Source organism: Salarias fasciatus, chromosome 14, assembly GCF_902148845.1.
Source record: "Salarias fasciatus chromosome 14, fSalaFa1.1, whole genome shotgun sequence".
NCBI lineage: Eukaryota > Metazoa > Chordata > Actinopteri > Blenniiformes > Blenniidae > Salarias > Salarias fasciatus.
The window spans coordinates 35,714,000-35,729,232 of NC_043758.1; positions in this window are offsets into that span (position 1 = coordinate 35,714,000).

The following is a 15,233-nucleotide window of genomic DNA, read 5'->3' on the forward strand; positions in this document are numbered from 1 at the left end:
CATGAAGAAGAATGAGTCACAGCGATCTGACGCCATTTCACAAGACAGGAAAAAGAGGGAATATCATATGGCGCAGTCTAAGTTTTAGGAGGGTATGGATCAAGAAAGAAATGAACAACAAGCCACAATATAAAAACCGAAGAAATGCTTTTTTTTTTTTTTTTCCTTTCGATGGTGAGAAAAGCAGAAATGCCAGTTGAGTCGGGCTCTGAATGCAGCTTCTGATACAGCCAGCCAGCTCACTGACCTGTGCAAAGAAAAGCGGTGTGATTAGAAAGCTCTCCATTACCTGACTCTTTGTGGCGGGAACTCTGTAAAATCATCCAATAGGCCTGAAGAAATAGCCCCTGTCAAATTCTTAGATACAAGGCTGAGCCTGCGCCCAGAGGGAAGTGAAGGAATGATGAATGTTTTAGGAGGTATAGCTCTCCAGGAACTGGGATTTTACAGGCGATCAGCACTGGGCAGAATTGGACCAGACAGTCGCCAGGGAGACTCCAATCTCAGGAGGAGGAAATCTAGGCTGCAAACAGAACCAGAGATGCAAGGCTCTGCTTGCACCACTGTTGCCTCGACAATCTCCAGAGGCTTTTTTTCAAAGCTGAGAGTCGAGGCAATTATTAATTATAGCTTCTTCTTCTTCTTTTTTTTTTTTTTCCTGTTGGAAGAAGAACTAAGACAAAAATATGATCGCATAATGTGTGATAGTGCAGAGAGGAGTGGAGGTAGCTTTTGTGAAATAGGCAGTTCTGTTCTTCGTTTCAAGCTACAATCAACTTATGGAAGCTGCTCTATTAAGCACTGAAAGATGAAGTGCAGCTCACAGAAGAACAGCTCAAAGTGAAGCAATCTTCACTTACACAGATACAGTCTAAGTAATTCTCTTTTTCTTCCCACATTTTCATGAGAAAGCCTCTTGTTTTCTTTTCATACGTAAAATACAAAATACAAGGAAACTATGCAGGACATTTTTTCTGCGTGCGGAGCTAATCAGCACAGGCGCCTCACTGCAATCAGATGCACTTACATCCCATTGAAACGATCACCTACTGCCTCTGTAGCTGATCAAACTTTATGTGTGAGATATTATTCCTGGCTACAGGCGTGATCCGGAAAAGCTGCTATGAGAGAAGGAAACAAGGAAAAAAAAAAAATGACCTTGAGTGAGTCCTTGCTCAGGTTCTCGTTCCCCTGGTGGAATTGCTCTATTGCACATCCTTTTAAATGTTTTATTAGATTCAAGACGATGGTGCCCCATGTTCACTCATATGCACTGCTCCGTATATCTCTCATTCTGTCTTTTTGAATAATTTCATAAGGAGTGTCTGCAGTAAGACAACTTTCTATTCAAAGCCCCCTTTTTTTGAAGATAAGGAAAAACATATTGACGTGTCCATTTTATTTATACTCTTTCCTCTTCCCTTGTTCCGTTCACTTGTCATATTTTGCCCTTTCATTTATCTGTCTCCTGCCTCCCTCTTGCATTCCTCGTCCACTCATTTCTTCACGCAGACAAAAACATGTCTTGACTCTGAAAAGCCGTGGCTATGCGCTCGCGCCGCACCGTCCTCTGGTTCCTCCATTCTCCAACTCGACTGATGAAATATTCACAACGTCTCTGTTCTTATTTAATTGCATGCGAACACGTCCTCTGCTACAACTCGGGCAACTCTGTGGGGTTATGCAGCAAGGCGGCTGTCAGTCTGGGGTCGGCGGTGTTTTACAACACCCAGCAGACACGGGGGAGGGACGGGCGGAGCCGGAGACAGTTAAGTGTGGGAATGTCAGTTGCAACAACACCATAAGTAATTCATGTGTTGTGTTGTAACCTAGTGGGATGAAATTGCTCTTCACGTGCCCTTTTCCTTGGAATTCCGTCCTGCCGGCGTTCTTTACATACCGGCAGGAGCAGCACACAGCAGGGACTTTTGCATGCGGTGCATTGATTGGTGAGCAGGGATACCTAGAGGGGCGACATTCATCCGGAGCAGGATGCACGGGCGCGATCGTGCACCGTGTCATGTCAAAACCTGTAGGTGTTTGTGAGGTAGCTACAAGGAAAATTACACCGTCCAGATGTGCTGCATGTGTTACCTCCAGTGATTTATCGATCAGCGATACGGAAAAGTCCGCCTCAACGGTGACTGTCTAGACATGGAAGAGTGGTGAGGAATACAGAGATGGAACAGATTATAGAGGGGGAAAAAAAACAATATTAAAGGAAGAGTGTGGCGAATGTGGCAAAAAGGGGGATGGTGAAAGAAAAAGGAGATTCGCATAAATATACTTAAGCTCAGCAGACAGACGAACTGACACATGTCGGCATAATTATTCAGTCAAGTCAATAACCATTGGTTGGTTTTCTCACAAAACCTCCTGGTACTCTGGCAAGCCCTGATACATGTCATCTCCACGAGGAGAGGAGAGGAGAGGAGAGGAGAGGAGAGGAATCCAAGGGCGTTTTCTTGTAGTTATTGCAGTCACGACTATTTTTCATAAAAGACGGGTATTACAATACTCTGGCTCTTAATGCAGAGTTTAGTGTGTGGTTAAGAGCTACAGCCTCACCACTGCAGACATCAAATCATCACCTGCACACATCATGGTGAATCATAAGCCCCCCACTGTCCATTCCCATCACCCCCCCCCATATTAGATTTCCATTTGATTTGATGAGCAGGGTTTTTTTTTTTTTTTTTTTTTTTTCAAGAAGAGAAAGAGAGCCACTCTCCAGACACCAGTTTAAAGAGGCAAAGCAAAGTAATCAATTCACAAACTGGAGACTGCAAACTGAATTACTGGGATGGTGAGCAGGGTGGAGGTAGGGATCAGCAGTGAGAGCCGGTTTCACACCTCTCCATATCAAAGGCTTTCAGGTCAGGAGAAGGAGCTGTGAGCTCCTGAACAGCAGCGGTGGATCAGCGATGATTAAAGCTAACCGGAGCATCGCACAGAAGGCCATGCAAGAGAACAGTGTGGAACCTGTGCTTATGTCCATGATTGATTTTCCAGGCTTCAGGCCTTGGATTGCCCATCTTTCCCTTTTGTGCTTCACAAGCAAAGAAAGTTCCATTTTTGATGGAAATCCCCCTTGAATAGCGCAGCAATTAATTTCACGTTCTTGTTTGTTGTTTATTATGAGTCACAAATAGGTCCCTGTTTTCTTTGGAAATATCTCATTTTTCTACAGTGATTGCACGTGCATGTCTGTTTTGTATGGTTACCTTGATGTCTTCTCTGCGCTGTCATGTGCGTTGGTATAATTGTGTGTTTTTCTTTTGATAAAATCCTTTCTTGAACCTTGTTAACCCCAGCTGTTACTCCTTTAATTGCTCATGCTCTAAGGTCAAACATATTACATATATGATCAGTCAAATGCAGTGGCACGACCCGCAGATGTTTACAAGATAATTCACAGGGGGAGCAAGTGAATTAAAGTGGAACCATAAAGAAAAGATGGAGCACTGATTAAATGAATGATTGGATTTTCATTTAGTTACATCTTTAATGATTCCAGCTGACAAAAGGGCCAACATCAAAGCTCCATAGGAAGCACAACAGAACTCGTGTGTCTCCGTCTTCTTTGGCCAGCTGCAACATACAAATATGTAGGATTATAATTTTTGGGTCTTTTTAATCACCAAGTAATCGATTGGCAAAAAAATCAGCAGTAAGTTTCTCTATGGTTAAAACCCTTTTGGATTTAATTCAACCCAGAAATAGTGAACTGTCTGCTGAATCTCTGGTAATTAAATGATTATTCAAATCCAACGCCATCATTTGAGCGGTCTAGCTGTAGATTAATCTCATATCTGTTGGCAGCAGTTCAGCATAATGATTCCCTGAAAATAATAATAATTATGAAGCAGGTGAAAACCGTGTTTTTATAGATGATGCATTTCTGTTCACACAAAAAATGATGTTATTTTCTGAAACGTATCGCTCGCCTTATTCATGTTTGAGATTGATTTGTTTTTAATTAGAAGAATTAATCGAGTATCAAGCTGATGAAACAATGTGAAGGTTATTTTTTTCAGGTGCTAAAGAGGTTCAGCTTTAAGAGTGCAAATGAGAATCGAATTTTTCAGATTTGATTTTTTTCGAAACCTGCAACACCTTCATGAGTTATGCATGTTTAATAGCTGGCACTCAGTGTATTAATCACCATTATATTATGTGTGCTGCTTGCTGTTTTCGCGTTTCATGAGTCTGACAGCCGTGTTCATGTCAAATTTATTTAACAGAAGTGCACATGTGTGCATTTTAATGAAGCCTCTCGCCGGCTGGTGGACCTTCGGTCGTGTTAATAGCCTTTCCTTCATGGCTCCCGCTCATTCCTCCACTGATGGCAGACTACCCGTTGCGTTATGTAAATCATCTCTGATTTGACACCCCCAGCCATAAATCTTCATTAGTTGGTAGAGTAGGGGGAGCAAGGCTTCTTCTGATTCTTTGGAGCTATATTCTTATGTCAAAGGATAGATTTGAAGTCAGGGTACAGGCGCTAATCTTCACCTTACAACCAACTAAAAGGCATTATTGATGGATTTTATCTTAATTTGAATAAAAGCGCCACCCCTCCTCCTCCCCATTCATTTCCCCCTCAGACACAGTAAGACACCCAAAGCTCATTAGCTACTCAGCTGTGGCAGGAAAACAGCCGGCAAATAATTCCTCATTTCTCTCCCATTTCTCATTATATAGCACGTTGGGCTTTGAAAGAGCTGCTTTGAGGAAGTACTTCATGTGTCTGTTGAGCTCTCGATGGCATAACAAGCTTCGTCAGTGGTCCACTTATTGATTTTATCGCGGCTTGTTTAAGCTCCGAAGATAAGATACGGCGACCCTGTGGTCATACGGTGCGTTTGAGGTTCATTGGTGACTTTAATTTGCTCATAGTCGTTAATTTGAGTCTGTGGTTGTCTTCTTTCTCTGTGTTTACTATGTGAAGGACTGTCCTGGATGTACCCTCCCTTTGCCCATAGTGAGCTGGGATTGGCTCCAGCGCCCTGAGATGTGTCAGTGGTCCCGCTGATTTTCTCACGGCTGTTTCTATCTGTGAAGAGGTTTGCATTCTCACCTCACACAAGGAGACTGGGTTTCCTACGTTCTTCTCCTCCCAGTTCAGAGATGTGTGTTGAGTCAGGTTCCTCTGTGAGTGCAAACTGTGTGTTTGCATGTTTCAGTGGGTTCTTTGCCTTTGCCCAATTCTAGAACTGAAGTTGGGTAAAGAAAAAAAAAAAGGTGTAAAAGATGGATGGACTCAGCAATAGCCAAAATACCACAAATATCAATCACGTCTATATTGTGTGTTTGCCAGAAGAAAAAGCACTTTTTGACTGAATGCAACATTCATGGCAGCATATTTTAAAAGTCAAATCACATTCTGCTGAAGGGAAAAAAAAAAAGGTTTAGCTATGCATTTAAAATGTCTAGTAGGTGCTTAAAATAGATGCTGTGAATCTTCCCATCACACTGTTATTTCACCAAGCTGGAGCCTGGGTTGAATGTAGACATTTTAAAATGCCATCCTATCTTGGCTTCCATCTCCCGGAGTCCTTATTCAGTGCGCACCAGAGGAAGTCCATTACCCCCTGATACACTGTTCGGATCGTGGGATGTGTAGCTTATCACAGAAATTATTTCAAGGCATTTATGTTTCCAGAACTGACAATGTATTATGTCAGCATATTCCCTTCATAGCGTATATCTGTGAATTCTACTCGTCTAAGTTTCACTCTGTCTCGCTGGAAACATTTAAAAGTGGAGACACTGCAGAAACGGCGCGGCACCGAGTGATGTTTATCGCTAGCAAGCGTTTCAGCACGTAACCCGTGAGGCCATTCTTGAGAGTACGGTGTGTGTGTGTGTGTGTGTGTGTGTGTGTGTGTGTGTGTGTGTGTGTGTGTGTATGAGAGAGAGAGTTCCCTCTTCTGCGCATCAGATTCATCTCTTCTCTCTTCATTACCATTGCACATCCATCCGCCGTCAGCTGAACCCCTGGCTGTGGTGCTTCACTCAGGATTACTCTGCAGTCCCCCATCTGCCCCGGCAACTTCTGTGTGCCACTCAGGCCCAATCTCGCCATATTACCTCCCCTCAGGCTCCACCTAAGTGTGACTGATAGGACCAACACAAGGAAACAAACAGCAGGCCCAGCTTCCAATAGGATTAGACGCTGTAGAGCATCAGCACTCTCTCTCTGTCTCCGTCTCCCTCTCTCTCCCGCACCAACAGAAGGATTCTCCCCATCTGTATGCGTGGAGGTTCGACTGTCGAGGAGTTGAAAGCGACTTGAATAAATGTAGGCTGGAGTAAAAGCCTTTGAGCTGAAACTGATTTTGTTAGCGGGTCCACAATGCTGGCAGTCAACACACTGTTAGGGTTGAGAGAGAGAGAGAGAGAGAGAGAGAGAGAGAGAGAGAGGACCACAGTCGGAGTGCCAGGGGCCGGCGGTGCTATTTTATTATTCACGCCCACCAGTGACGCCGCGCTGCCGAGGAAGCGCACGCTGTTCCAGAAAGAGATGGAGGTTAGATGTTACAAGGCTCTTACGGTGGAGCGCGGCGCTGCTCGGCTCCGGGTCATTAGCGACGCCCGCTCCTGCCTCGCGCCACGCCGGCCCATTAGCTGGCCGACCCGGGCGGCTGCCAGCGCGCCAGGACTAAACGGTGATGGAGGGGGTCTCGCTTTATTGAGGGTACTACTGTAAATGTGGAGAAATGTAACACTCAGCAAGAAATGAGAATACCACGTAGGCAGATTATTTTATTTTTTGTATCAGTTCAATCAGAAATCAAAATGCATTTCTTGCCGTTGCATAATTTGCATTGAAGTCGGAATTACTGTTTGAGTATTTAAAATGTTGCATAAAACCAAACAGATATTTAACTCGGTTAAAACTCTTTCGGAGAAACAAATGGCATAAATGTGGAGATACGTCTGAAACCACACCACAGAAGGTCAGCGTTGTTGCCGGCTGTCGACTCAGACAGTGATCTTTGTTTTTTGTTTTGTCTTTGTTCTGCTGTCATATGGACAGCTAATTCAAGTCCGTCTGCTGTGTACATGTTGACAGGTTACAACGGAGGAGCGTTCAGCTCGCTCGCCCCACCGTGAGAACGTTACGGTGTTATTCTGGGAAAGAGTTCATCTGGATAGAGTTCACTTCAGCCCATCTGACCCTAATTTAGATAAAGTATAATACATCTCAGAGAGTTTTATCTTGAAATGAAGACTTACAACAGTGGTATACTACACTTTAATAAAAGATAAAGCAAAGAAACAGCAAGATGCTTGAGAATCTGAGGGCATTCCATCTTCTGTGTTGCTTTATTCAACCCAGGGTTGACCTGTTGACCCCGGCTGCCTATGGTTGAAGGCAGAGTTCACCCTCAACAGGTCAACAGTCCATCAACAGTCACATATCCTCCTATCCACACATTTAGAGTCATGAATTAAGGATTAAACCTACACAAAGCCCAGGTGCACACAGGCGGAACATGCAAACTCCACAGGAAAAGGCCCCCAAGTCCAACCCGATCTCACGCCGAGGGCATCCTCATTATGAGAGCGACAGGCGGCCGGGCAGTGCGGCCATGACATTAAAAACTCTACCAAATATAATTTATTTCCTTTGTGTTTCATAATTAGTTGTTCATAGAAAAACATTATTAGTTTCAAGTTTCTTTTGAATAGTTGGTTTAAAGACTGCTTTCCTTAATTAAATTTCTCCTTACTGAGAACAAGAAGACCTTTATATTTAGGATCTTTATGTTAATTAAGAAAACCGCTTGCTGGCATTAAGATAGTGTTTCACCGCGCTCAGTTCCAGTGTCAGCTGTCCCTCTCCCGCCCACCGGGTCCGTTCAGACGCCGGGGATCCTCAAAGCACGCCGAGCGTGATTATCACACGCATCTTTCCAGCGAGACATCGCAGAAACTGTAATAGGTGAGAAACAAAACAGCCCCTCGTTGTTTCGACTCTCGAGCGTGTTTCCCGGGGAGAAAAGGTGTGTAATTGCTGAGAGCGCAGGCATTCTTTGCCGTAGGAGTTGTGGGAGTTTTTCTCCTGGCGGGTGTGTTTTTTGAGTGCAGCGTGGCACTCCTCCAGAATTCCTGCAGAAACAAATTTGTGTAAAATGCACAACCAACATCAGGTGCCTTCCCACCAGCAAACTAACCTGAGCTATAACATAGTGGGGGATTCATTTATCACGAGATGGGCCAAGTCTACTTTACACACTGTGCACAGACAAAAATCACTCTGTCAGTTGCATCTAAATGAGCTCTCTCTGTGGGAGCAACGTCTAGTGAGTGTGGGTTTCAGGGCTGCAGCTCTCCTGCACTGCTGAGTTCATGCATGATTGAGAGTAGTTTACTTCATGATGCTGCGGTTTCTATTTTCATTACGGGAGGAAAACAAATCCAAAAACACCAAGTGAGGGCCGGCCCTCTGGGACATTATAAAACATTGGTGTGTGCTTTATCCGATGCAGAGTGCTCTGTTCGGAGCACTTGAGGAGCTTCTTGTTGGATAAATCTGATGATGCATTGTGGGTTGTTGAGTTACCAGTGTGGACACACCCATACAGATCCGCTGCTATGTGCAGCACTCGGTCTGATTAGAGGAATCTGGTTCTTCATCGACTCTTCAAAAGCCATCAGAGTTTTATTTAGAAGCAGAACTGCTTCGAAGCAGTTCGAAGCTGCAATTAGGAGGCTGCCAGAAAACAAAACTTTATGTACATACTGTAAGTTTTTTTTGTAAAAAAATGGATTATCTAAAAATATGTAATTTAGCATAATGTTCCCATAACTCTAACATGCAGTGTCTGTAGAGATTGCTTCAAGCCCAAATGAAAAGCCTAACAAGCACATTTCAGTAAACGCTCTCTCTCCAATTACCAACAAAATTGTTTGATGGTTTGGTTCCCAACACAATGATACTGCTTAGCAGTTTACAGCACATTTATTTTATGTGTTTTGTCCATTCTGCTGGTGAAGCAGCATTAATCGCTGGAGCTGGGGTTGGATTCTGTCTCTCTGGAATACAACAAGGATTCATCTCAAGGGGGAAGTAACTGGAGGAGAGAGGCAGAAATCGCCCCGTCCCCCTGGGCAAACAGCCCCCCGCTTAGTTCATACTTCTCCAATTTAGTGCGATTTAAATGGGCCCTGTCCCCATGCGGCTGCACGATTGTTGTTCTCTGTGCCGTTCTTTCTTCTTCCGACGACCGGTCAGACCCCCGGGTTAGAATACACCCCCAACAGGTACAGGCAGGCTTTATTTCTGCCAAAAAGGAGCTTCTTCCCCGATGTTGTCACTTTTCCTTGCTCTTTTGAGATTGTCCACTTTGCGGAGTGTTTGGGATTATTCAAATAAAGCTGTTTTTTTTTTTCTTTTTTAAGGAATCATTGCGACATTAGTCCTCTACACTTTAAAGTACGAATGCATTTATTTTTACCCAGGGGGGCACAGAACAAGTGCACAGGGACCATTTTAAAGCAAGGTCACAATATTTTCTGTCTCCTTGGCTTCCAACACAACTCAGGTCCATTTCTATTGAAGTCTTAAAGCAGCGTGAACCAAAGATGTCTAAACGAAGTGCGCACAGAAGCACGAATCCTAGCAGCACATTTTTCTTTGTTGGAATTGTGTGCAATGGAGGAACCCCCGCTGCTGTTTTCACTCCTTTATAACTCTCAGCTGGTTTGAAAAAATAAATAAATAAATAAAACACCACCACAAATCCCGGGTGTACTGCATTGCGTTTAGCTGAGCACATAATGTTGCTGTGGAATTTATGAAGGAGATGCTGTATTTTACAGGTAATACCAGCTGCTGGGGTTGCCCTTTGGTTAAATATTACACTCCCCAGTAACAAATATCAGTCTAAGATGAAGTAAAAATGAAATTTCTGTGCAAGTTTTTCTATTTCTATCGTTTTTATTCGTCTGGCTTGTTTGTTTTTAATGTTAAATTTCAGTTTATTGACCTTAAAACCTATCAAGTGTGCAAACAACCTCCAACACCTTTGTATTGGCCCCAGTATTTAGATGTATTAGTTATTTCAGGGGGACTTTTTTCTTTTTGGGCCTCTTCTCACTCCAGCACCTGGCCTACCAAATCTTTATAGCACACAAAAGGAATCACTCAGATAAACTTTTTAATGAATTGTTTTTCCATCCCAGTGAGTTGCACAAGCTCATTTTTAGGCCTAAAGGATTTTCAGCTGCTGATAATGAACTATCCATTAGAGGTCAGCAAGCAGGAAATGAGCTCATAATAATAACTGGATCCCAACGCAGCTCTGGACTTAATGCGCCGGTCCGACTGCTCAGTGCCTTCTCCTCAACACTTATGTATACATTCATCAATTAGTTATTTCCTTAGTGAAGTCTGAGTTTTATTTATCAATTTTTACAACTTGATCTAAGAAATTGGACGCTCAAAATGAAAATATCTGTCGCTCATTGCAGCGCTCCCTAAATTACTCATGAGTTCCTCTCAAACAGGCAGGGCAAATAAAGATGAAGTGGGCGGCACTTATTTTTCTCTGCCAGACAATCTATATAGGCCATTAGAGGCAGTTATCACTACCCTTTAACTTGTTTCAAGTCTCCTCATCAACAAAGTGCGTCACTGTGGAGCTGATGGGCAGACGGACCTGCAGATGAATGGGTGAGTGTGTGAATGGAAGAACTGCCTGTGTGCCGAGCCAAGAATACACTCATGGCCAATCATTTAATACCTGCCAAGAGTTTTAGACATTTCAAAGGTAATGAAGCCAATAATGTACGAACTCCAATCCAATAATGGAATTAAATCCTAAAAAAAAAAAGTTACAACTATAATTGAGAGTCGCTGCTGCGCAGTGTGAATCCTCAGTGAGTGAGTGTGGTGGCGATCTTCTGTTACACCTGTTTTTAATGACTAAACTGTGCAAAAACTGCAGAAAAACATTTTATCACCAAGAAATGCATTTTTTTAATCTGTTTGACTTCCCTTTATTTGTACATTCAATTATATTTCTCTGTAACGTCTCTCCCATTCATCCCTGCTATAAATCCAAGAAATGATATCAGAAATGATACAAAATGTGCCAAATGTTTACTGACTTGACATTTTTTCCACCTTTAAATAATTTTTTATGTGACTTCGGTCATTAATAAGTTATTGACTGAATAGTATAATCGATTGATTCAAAAAATTTACAACACGATGAATGGACTTTACTGATTTTGAGCTTTTCCACTGCTTGAGCGTTAAACAAAGTGCTTTACACTTACAAAGTACTTACACAATACGTTCAGAAGAGCCCAGGTTGCTGTCGTTGTTACGTGCCTGGTTGCTCGGAGGTTGTTGTCCTGCTGAAACGTGTGGATTTATTCTGGAAGTCCTTCCTCCGCTCCGTCCGTCACGCCGGTTCCAGCCTGCTGTGAAGAGCTCTTCACCACTAACCCTCAGCGGTCCAACTGCATTCTGAGGTCTTCACACCGCCTTGACCTGTGGCACCAAGTCGGCCCGACACTGGCAGATCAAAACTTTTCTTGATCATATTTAGTTTCTCGTGGGGCGCAGCACTCGGTCTGGTATGAAGTGGTGTCATGAGGAATATAACAGTGATGCTCATGGATCACTTTGTGTAACAAGATGAGAGGGTGGTGGACTGAATAATGTGTGAAACTTGTCAGACACTAAATTATTTGCCTCTGTCATAGCATTTTAATATCGTGTACGGTTTATTTCTACAAGAAAAGTGATTAAATTTGACATTGCACATGTGCCAAAGGTTATAGGGAAATTCTTTCTGATTTGGTGAAAGTAGGAGGGAAAAAAAAAAAATCCAATAAAGCTTAGCCGTGCCCCCGAAAGAGATGTTAAACCCAGGCTGGTTTTTCATTTAGACTTTACCTCTTTCTCTCCCTCCCTGTTCCTGTTCTCTTATTACCCTGCAGCTCAGAAAGGAAGGGAAATGATTTGGGTTGAGCCGGCGCGGTGGTAGGGACGGAGTGATGGAGACCTCTAGTCTGCGTTTGAAGCTGAGCTGGAACAGGAAGGTCTGAAATGGAGGGAGGTATTATTGTATTCATAATTCATCTCCAGCGTCCCTGTAGCTTCGGATCCAGCTGCAGGAGGAGTGCGTAGTTTGTTTGTTTCCCCCCCATAAAGATGCTGCTGTCTGTGTGAATGCGCGCATGTACGTGTGCGGCCTCTCGTGCGCACACGGCTGTGGATGCCTGCAAATGTCCCGTCCCTTGCGGGCGAGGCGAGGCCTGTTTCCAGATGGCTGCCGGCGAATCTCAGTCTTAATCGCAGTCCGCACCTGTCCTCTCTGGGGTAACGACGGCGTCCCACTTCCAGCTCCACCGGTTGATGTCTCCTTCCGCCTCCCTCCACACCTCGGTCCTCCGTCACTCCCTGCGTTGTTCCCTCTCCCCGGTCCCGCTGGTGCAGGTGAGTGAGTGAGTGTGTGAGTGTGTGTGTGTGTGTGTGTGTGTGTGTGTGTGTGTGTGTTTCGCTGCAGCCTCCCGTCCCGTTGTGACAGCAGAGCATCCATGTATATTCATGACCTTATTATCACCAACATTAACTCGTTTTGACTTGTTTCCTTTCTATACCGCACCAAAAAAAAAAACGAATGAATGTGGCACAGAAAGGCTATTTTTTTTTTCTTCCATAGGTGTTCAGTCAAAAATAGTACACACCTCAAAAGCGGCGTTAACACAGACGTGAGGTGTGAAATGAGTTTCCGTTTAATCCCAAAGATGACAAACACCTCGAACAGGCATTTCTCAGGAAATCAAAAGTTTAATTGCATGCTGAAATAAACGACAGTGTGACAGGTATTATATAAATAAACACACAAAAAAGAAAAACATATAGAAATCCATTGAAAAGCCTGTTTAGTTTGAAATATAACATGCATTTATAGGATGAGCAAAGACAACTGTCAAATAATCTAATGATGCCAATAATGTAACCCTTTGGTCCTTTTTTAATGCCAATGCCAATAATGTGAAAAGTTGTTTCAAAATGTAATAACTGCAGCCAGTACTGTTATACAATACATGAATGAGGCTGCATTTCTTTAGAGATAAAAGTTATTCAGGAAGATTCTATGCAGTTTGCTGGTAGAAAACAAGTTCAGCAGATGGGATAGTCATTCATTTATTGAATAGGCAAAACCTGAAATTGTTGAAACCATGAGGGTGAATAATGTCTTTTACTAGATGGATAGATAGATGAGATAACTAAGCTATTCCTTTTTGATTCTATTAGATTCCGAATGTAAAAAAAAAAAAAGTTTATTATTGGTTATTATACAGGACATGTCTCTGCTACTTGTCCCACATATGTTTGTCCATAATAAAAGTAGTGCAAATGTAATAAAGGCCGTTATAGAACATCAATCCGTTCACTTTCTTAGTGGTTTTACCACACACACTCACATTCACACCTATGGGCAGTTTTAGAGCCACTAATTAGCCTCAAATGCATGTTTTTGCACTGTGGGAGGAAGCCGCCGTACCGGGTTATGTCAAATTCTGAGAGCATGCAAATTCTATACAGAAAAGTCTCCAAGCCCCCAAGCCCAGGACTGCAGCTCTGTGCAGCTCAGAATTTACAGTGAAAAAAAGCTAAAAGTTGTTTTGGTGCGTGTTGACACAGCATGGAGTATTCAAAGCTCTCAGCTGGGCCACTGACTGCTAATTCACAGTGTAAAACTAATTTTAGATACTTTTTCCTTGCTTTTCGTCCTGGAAATTACATGTCTGACAGTAAATGTGTGTATAAAAAAAAAACTTCAAAACCAAACTGAAGCTCCTGGGCTTCTGTCTGAAAATATACAAGTCAGAGGAATTAAAAAAAAAAAGGAGTCTCAAAAAGCCCAAGTGACTGCAACAACTAATTTTCATATGAGCATATACTACTCGTGCTTTTTAGACACTCTTTCATTACCATACAGAGTAGGACAAGGAAAATATGAAAATATTATGGAAATGGGAATACAGATGACTGAGCAGTGCTCACAAAATAGTGCATGTTCAGAAAAATCTCAGAATGACTACATGTTAATTGTGAAGTAATTGTATTAATAATGTATGTTTTGGCCTGATTAGAAACAAAACAAATAATTAAGAGCGTGGAAAACGTTTAACATTCCATCTGTATTAATCATACGGCTCTTGAATTAGCAGTGCCTTGACTTATCAAACTGTAATAAATTAAATTAAGGATTGCAAAAAAAATCACCTGAAATGTTTTAGTATTAATCTGCCTGACTCTGCAGCTAATTATAGGATGTTTTCACCTTTTGTAATTATGTTCACATTATGTGCTCATCATGTAAATTATAGCTCTACAATCTGACAGGATAGTCAGTCCAACTCAAAAAAAAAAAAAAAAAGATGTGGCATTGCTGCAGCACAAAGGCATTTGAAACGGCTGTTCTGTGTGACCATGTGGATTTTTCGCGGTCCTTTCTGCTCCATTTATATTTAATAATCAGGTCTCCATATATAATCAAAGGCAATCTTTTCTTCCCTCACGTAACCATATCATCTGGCTGAATACGTGAGCAGGGCGCCAATTAGCCTGGGAGCTAGCTGTACATGGCCGGATCCAGCGCAGGTTAAACCAAGGCTGACATGTCTTTGAGCCGCGGTGTGCATCAAGGTGGGTAATTTCACCACGGCGCTGAGTGATTCCTCTCTGAACGGGATCTAAATGAGCACGCGGCTGATGTGGTGAAGAGGAAAAAAAACTGCCAAGCCCAGTAGATATTGGTGTCTCAAAATGGGCTTTAAAACCAGTGGAGGATAGAGCTTGCATGACCTTTTCTTTAACTGTTTACAAGATATTAATACTGAAGTAACGTTGTAATCCTGGTTTGGACGGTCACCTTACAGCAAAAACACTTTCCTCCATGTTGCTACGAACCCCAGCTTTCTCCTGTAATTAAGATACAGCCCTGTCTGATTAATCGTTGCCTGTGTTGGGGCGGTGAGTGTGATTGTGGGCTTTGTAATGGACTGCGGCTTGTCCGGTGTGCACTCTTCCCTTCACCAAATCGCTGGGATCGGCTCCAGCACTCCATCACCCTCAACCTTTATAAAGCCGGTTCAGAAAAGAGATGGATCACCTGAACAAACAGTGTTTAATGGTGTTAATACCTCAAAAGTGAAATGTAATCTGTAAAGCAGCCATTAGTTGGGCGTCAGCTGCA